This window comes from Carassius auratus, unplaced genomic scaffold, assembly GCF_003368295.1.
Source record: "Carassius auratus strain Wakin unplaced genomic scaffold, ASM336829v1 scaf_tig00011901, whole genome shotgun sequence".
In the NCBI taxonomy this organism is placed as follows: domain Eukaryota; kingdom Metazoa; phylum Chordata; class Actinopteri; order Cypriniformes; family Cyprinidae; genus Carassius; species Carassius auratus.
Genome location: NW_020524250.1, coordinates 200828 through 206513, shown reverse-complemented (window position 1 = coordinate 206513; position 5686 = coordinate 200828). Strand labels below are relative to the sequence as shown.

The 5686-nt window shown below is 38.2% G+C and overlaps 1 pseudogene; it reads left to right on the top strand.

Annotated features, from left to right (window-relative positions):
• Nucleotides 1-6: 6 nt before the first annotated feature.
• Nucleotides 7-2252, top strand: LOC113073312 (zinc finger protein ZIC 5-like; annotated as a pseudogene).
• Nucleotides 2253-5686: the final 3434 nt, after the last annotated feature.

The following is a 5686-nucleotide window of genomic DNA, read 5'->3' as shown; positions in this document are numbered from 1 at the left end:
AAGTACAAACTAATCAATCACATACGCGTGCACACGGGCGAGAAGAGCCGTTCCCGTGCCCCTTTCCCGGTTGTGGCAAAGTATTCGCGCGCTCGAAAATCTCAAGATTCACAAGAGGACACACACAGGTTAGTGAAAAGTCTACCGATTCTTTGAAAAACTTTAGTGGTCTGTTATTGAACGTGTTTGCGCAACTTGGCGGGTAATCGAATTCTCTTGCTATGTAGACTACGTTAGTTAGCCTACTACGGAGGGGAAAATCACATTTTGTCTCCCCGCCTCATGCACAAATATCATCCATTCATACAGAAACAAGGTTAAGGATGTTGTTTGTTTACAGTGCCTATTTGCCAAGCAAAAGTATCCCTTGGTGTCGCTAAGCGTCATACACTTAGGCTACTTTTGAAAATTCAGCGAGAGATCAACGTGCATGTTGTTGCTGCTTGTACATATGGAAAAATCCCTTCCAACACTACGCTGCTTTGAGCAGACCCGTGTTTTTGCGTATTTCTTCTATGATGCCTGCAATTTTATCAAAGAGAGATGCAAAAACTTTATGGTTGAAGACATCAGGCTGCAATTGCATTTGAATGCTACGTGTTTAACGTAAAAAATAACGTGCAAAACAGGGAAAGTACGAATTATTTTATAGACTCCACAAAAAAAAAAATAGTAACGCGATGATTTCGGCACGTGTTTGTCTCCTTTAAAGCCACAGGGAATTACAATCAGAGTCTGGATAGATCCATACTAAAGTAAATATGGAGAATGGGTCAGATATGGGCATTTACTACACTGTGATTAACCAAACTATGGTGATATCTTAGTAGAGCAAAGGAGGCCTATACTTCTGATGTTCTTCTGATGTATTCTAACAAAATGATATGCGTGTGTGCTGTGCATTATATTAAAATATATATTTAATCTTATGGTAGGCCTATTTAATAGATATAAATATGTTCTTCCAGGTACTGAAATATGCACTCACTTGACAGTTTGTTATTGCAAGTTGTTAAAAAGTTGCAGGTATTGTTTAGGTTATTTTACTGTATAACTGTATCACGTTATGCTCTCATTACGTGCTGACGTAAATTGCGCCCTGAATATGTAGGCTAGCGTGTCAAACCCACCTAGAGTATATTTATAAGCATCGTAACATGGTGGTATCTTAAATAATCATTGAATATGTGTAACAGTCACCTATGATATTTATTTTTGTAACAAGTCCTGGAATGACACAGTGGATCAGTGCAACGAGTAATGCAATTTTGACACAATTTGGATATCTTATAAAGCCGGGTCAGCTCTTTTACTCCATGCAATCTGATGCATATGACGAAATGTATTCAGTAGTTGACTAAGTTGCACATTTAGTAGCATTCAAGCTTCAGTCAGAGAAAATGAGAGCGTTTACATAGTGGTTGCACAAGTCATGTGGTGCGCCTGAACATTCCATAGGCTATGTAATAGCAGAAAATAAGTACTGTGGGGTTACAGTGATAATGTTGTGATTTTCACCATCTATAACTAGTTCTTGCTGAGAATGGATTATCCATTAACTATTATTTTTCATGTAAACAAGAAAATTGTAAATATATATGGGGTGATTTAATATCCAATTGCTTTTTCTCCTTTGCCAGGTGAGAAGCCGTTCAAATGTGAGTTTGATGGCTGTGACAGGAAATTCGCCAACAGCAGTGATAGGAAGAAGCACTCTCACGTCCACACGAGCGATAAGCCTTACTTCTGTAAAGTGAGGGGCTGTGACAAGTCGTACACACACCCGAGCTCCCTGCGCAAACACATGAAGGTTCACTGCAAGTCTCCTCCGCCCCCTTCCGCCAACACGGGCTCCTCTTACCATCCCTCGTCCACGACGATCGGTGATGCCCCTCTCACCAAACCTGGAGCCCCACAGGAACCGTTCGTCCAACCTTTCGCCTCAGGTGACCAACCTAAACGAATGGTACGTGTGCCAAGGGAGTGCTGGACCAAACAATCTACACACCCCCTCCAGTGATGTGCCAACGTCGGAATCCGACGACGAGGACGCTTTCAGACACACAGATCCAAGGGCAATGCTCTGATGTGAACTGCAAGGAATACATTCATTATAAACGGTCCACATGAAAATAAAAAAGAATAAAAAGAAAACATCAAATTCAAGAGTTGCAATTCGAAGAAGTGGAACACCTATGGATGTCAGTGGTTGAAGAGATTTTGCCCCCCGTTTTGCCCTTAAAAAACATGCTCAGAGCAAATGATGCAATTTATGTTTCATATGATAAGCAGTTGTAACTTGCCACATGAAAAATCGACTTGTACATTTTTTTTTTAAGATTTTACCTGACTTGTCGAGATCACATAACATGAGCTCAAAAGATTTATCAATTATGTTTCGGCTGTTTTTTTAATATCACACCCATTTTGTTGCACAGAAATCTTTTTATACAGAATCGTTTTACACGTTAAATGTCTGGAGGGGCAAAAATTGCAGTGACAATAATTTTAAGTTTTTACTTGTATATTGTGAGTGTCCAAAAGTGAATGGGTGGAGTCTTTGTTAAAGTTTATACACTAACTGTGGTCAGGACGGTTTTTGTGATATTTAAAATATTTAAACCTATATTTTATGCAAATCAATGTAACTCTGATTAAAGAGTATGAAATAAGTCCACTGAGACCCTAAATAATGTATCGTTGACAGGCCATCCCTGACTGATTTGTAAATAGTATGTGGTATTGATGCTTGTGAATGTTTTCGTAGCGTCTCATCAAGTTTTTGTACATTGTAATTTATTTGCTGGTATTAATGTTGGTCTGGGGAGTACAGATACACCAAAGAATAATATAATTTTGGTGAAAAGAAGTGATGCTTTTTATCGTGTTCTGTAAAAAGGTCTTACTTGAATAGGCTGTATATTGTGAAGAATATTCGCATGAAACCGTGTAGTAACTCTTTCTGTTGAGGTGCATGATGGTGTTGATGGAAAAAAAAAAACGTAAGAAGGTCGTGAAGTAATGTGATGTTTGTGTATAGATATATGGAAGACTTGAATAAAAGGCAGGAGGTGTAAATATGGCCTTTTCAGTAAAAAAAAAAGGCATTGGTTCATTATTTGATCAGTGTGCGTATATCATGCAATCAATCAATCTTTTTTTTAATTTAATTTTCTGTAAAAATCGGGACAGTAAAGCTAACCAAACGAAACAGCAAAGTTCTATAAAACACTTTCTAAACATTTCTTTCTTTCTATGCTCCTGAATGAAAATATTCCTTGGCCATTCATTGTCATTTCAAAATGGAACTATCACCTAACTAATAGTGCACGTTATTAAAAGCAGAATAGCACAAAGCCATCAATGCATGACTCATTCATGGGAAAATAAAACATAAAAGCCGCCCGACAATAAGAAGAAAGTTGTATGGAGAATATGAAACAAAGTCCCCCGTCTAATTTCCTTCATTAAAACGCACAATAACAGTTTCAAAGTGCCCCTGTCCCAGACTATAGTCTCAGAATTGACCAGCGCAAGTTCTGCACCACTTCAAAGAGCTCCACAACAGAACGGAAGACTGCACGGCGCGTTAGGATTTCTATGGGGCTCATTTGAATATTTATGGTAGAAAAACTACTAACTGCCTCTAAATGGTCAATCATCAAAGCAGAAAACCTCTCCCACGAACCGTCTTGTGCCTTAAAATCGGCGTGTTCGACATGTTATATCAACGCAGATACAGGCATCCTGGACATTTCATAAGGTGGAGGGAAAATGTGTGCCAAGAAAGTTCTAAAACGTCTCCTAAAGAAAGTGAAATTTTTATGTTCATGCTAATGAATATCACTCTAACCCCTACGGAATAAAGCACACAAGTTGGTAACTCGTTGGAGATTGTAAATCTAACGTATTGTGTCAGTGAAACGCCCCATAAATAGTGTGAAGTTCAAGGGCGCTTCATAAAGCGCGTGTGTGTTTACCGGGCACTGGGGAAAAAAAGGCCACTTCAATTGGAAACACTCTATTAAGATACAGTCCGCACTGACCTTTAGTTTCATGCTACGTTAGAGCAGTCAATTCGCTCTTCATCGGAAATCGCTCATATTTTTGTTTCCAAATCTTAGAAATCCCTCGCGCGCATTAACGTTTAATTCGGAAATAAGCGCGCGCTCTGCCCAGCTTTTGTCCACGAACTATTATTTGCTCAAGGAAAGAATGATCTTCTATTTATTTAAAAACAAGTGCCCTTTGAATGGTGCAAAATAAACACGGTGAAAAATAACCAAAGAGATAGTCCCCTCGGACTGAAAAGGGGGGACTTCATAAAAGCTGCAGCAGTCACAGCTGAATGGGAGACGCTTTGAAGTAGAACTTATTATCTGAGGAATACTTTTCGGTCGTCCTAACGACGCTATTGAATCGAAAAGCTACCCCCTTTGTCAGCGATTTGTTCTCCTTTAGTGCAATGCCCGTGGAAATCACTTACATGGTCTACCTTAACATGCAGCCTGCAAATCAGTAAACTCCAAGAGTCAGACTCTCAGACGCCACTTTTCAAAAGACAAAGAAGAAGTCAGTGTGAAAACGCAGCGAGTTCTCTCCCGTTTTGCCTTTATTGGACAGAACGATCACATCAGAGGAGGCTGTTTACTACAGTCTAGTCAGATTTCACACCGTCAGCTTCTCATTATGCGTTTGACGAGGGTTCAAAGTACCCGAGTCATTGTGCACCCTGTTTTAAGAGATGCACCGAGAGCATGTGAAGCACTTGCAATGAAAAGAAAACATTGCATTTTGCCATACTTTCTCCATTTGCAAAAGTGCGCTTTACTCTTGATCTGTTTGAACGTCGCACATACACTCTTAGAAATAAAAGTGCTTCACGATGCCATAGAAGAAACTTTTTGTCTAAACGGTTCCATAAAGAACCTTTGAAATCTGAATAACCTTTCTGTTTCACAAAAATGTACTTTGTGGGGAAAGAAGGTACTTCTGATTACAAAAAGGTAAGAAAGAGATGGTTCTTTAAAGATCCTTTGACTGAATGGTTCTTCTATGGCATCAGTGTGAAGAACCTTTCGAAGCACCTTTATTATGTTCAAACTCACACTGCAAGATTTTATCTGCGAGCTTGCAAAGTCTCAGAGGTATATTACTGCACTAATGGAATATTTGCCATGCTGTTTGATTGTCTGCAGGGAGGGAGAGAGAGAGAGAGTGCAATACATATTAAATGACACAAATATAATTCCAAAATCGTATTAAATGAATTGCACATGGTTGTTACAATTCCTCTTTTAGTTTGGTCAACCTCCAAGCTAAGGATAATTAAAATTGTACACTTGTCAACCAGGTGTAAGATTAAATCTCTTTTTTTTTTTCAGTGTAAAAAAAGGATCTGATGTTTTCTTGTTTAAACTATCCTAAAATATTGTGAAATACAATTATAATAATTTCTAAAAGTTAAATAAAACCATAACTGAGCATAACATTTTATTTATAAAACGATGTGACCTTTTATAACTTATTTAGCTATTTAAACAACTTTAAGTCACATTATTAAATCAAAACTGAGACATTGTTAAAATATTAGTCTAATATTAAGTCATTCGGGAAAAAAAGGTGCACTAATAAACATTTTAAAAGAACTCAACTTAACCCCTCCAGACCATTCCAAAATAATAAC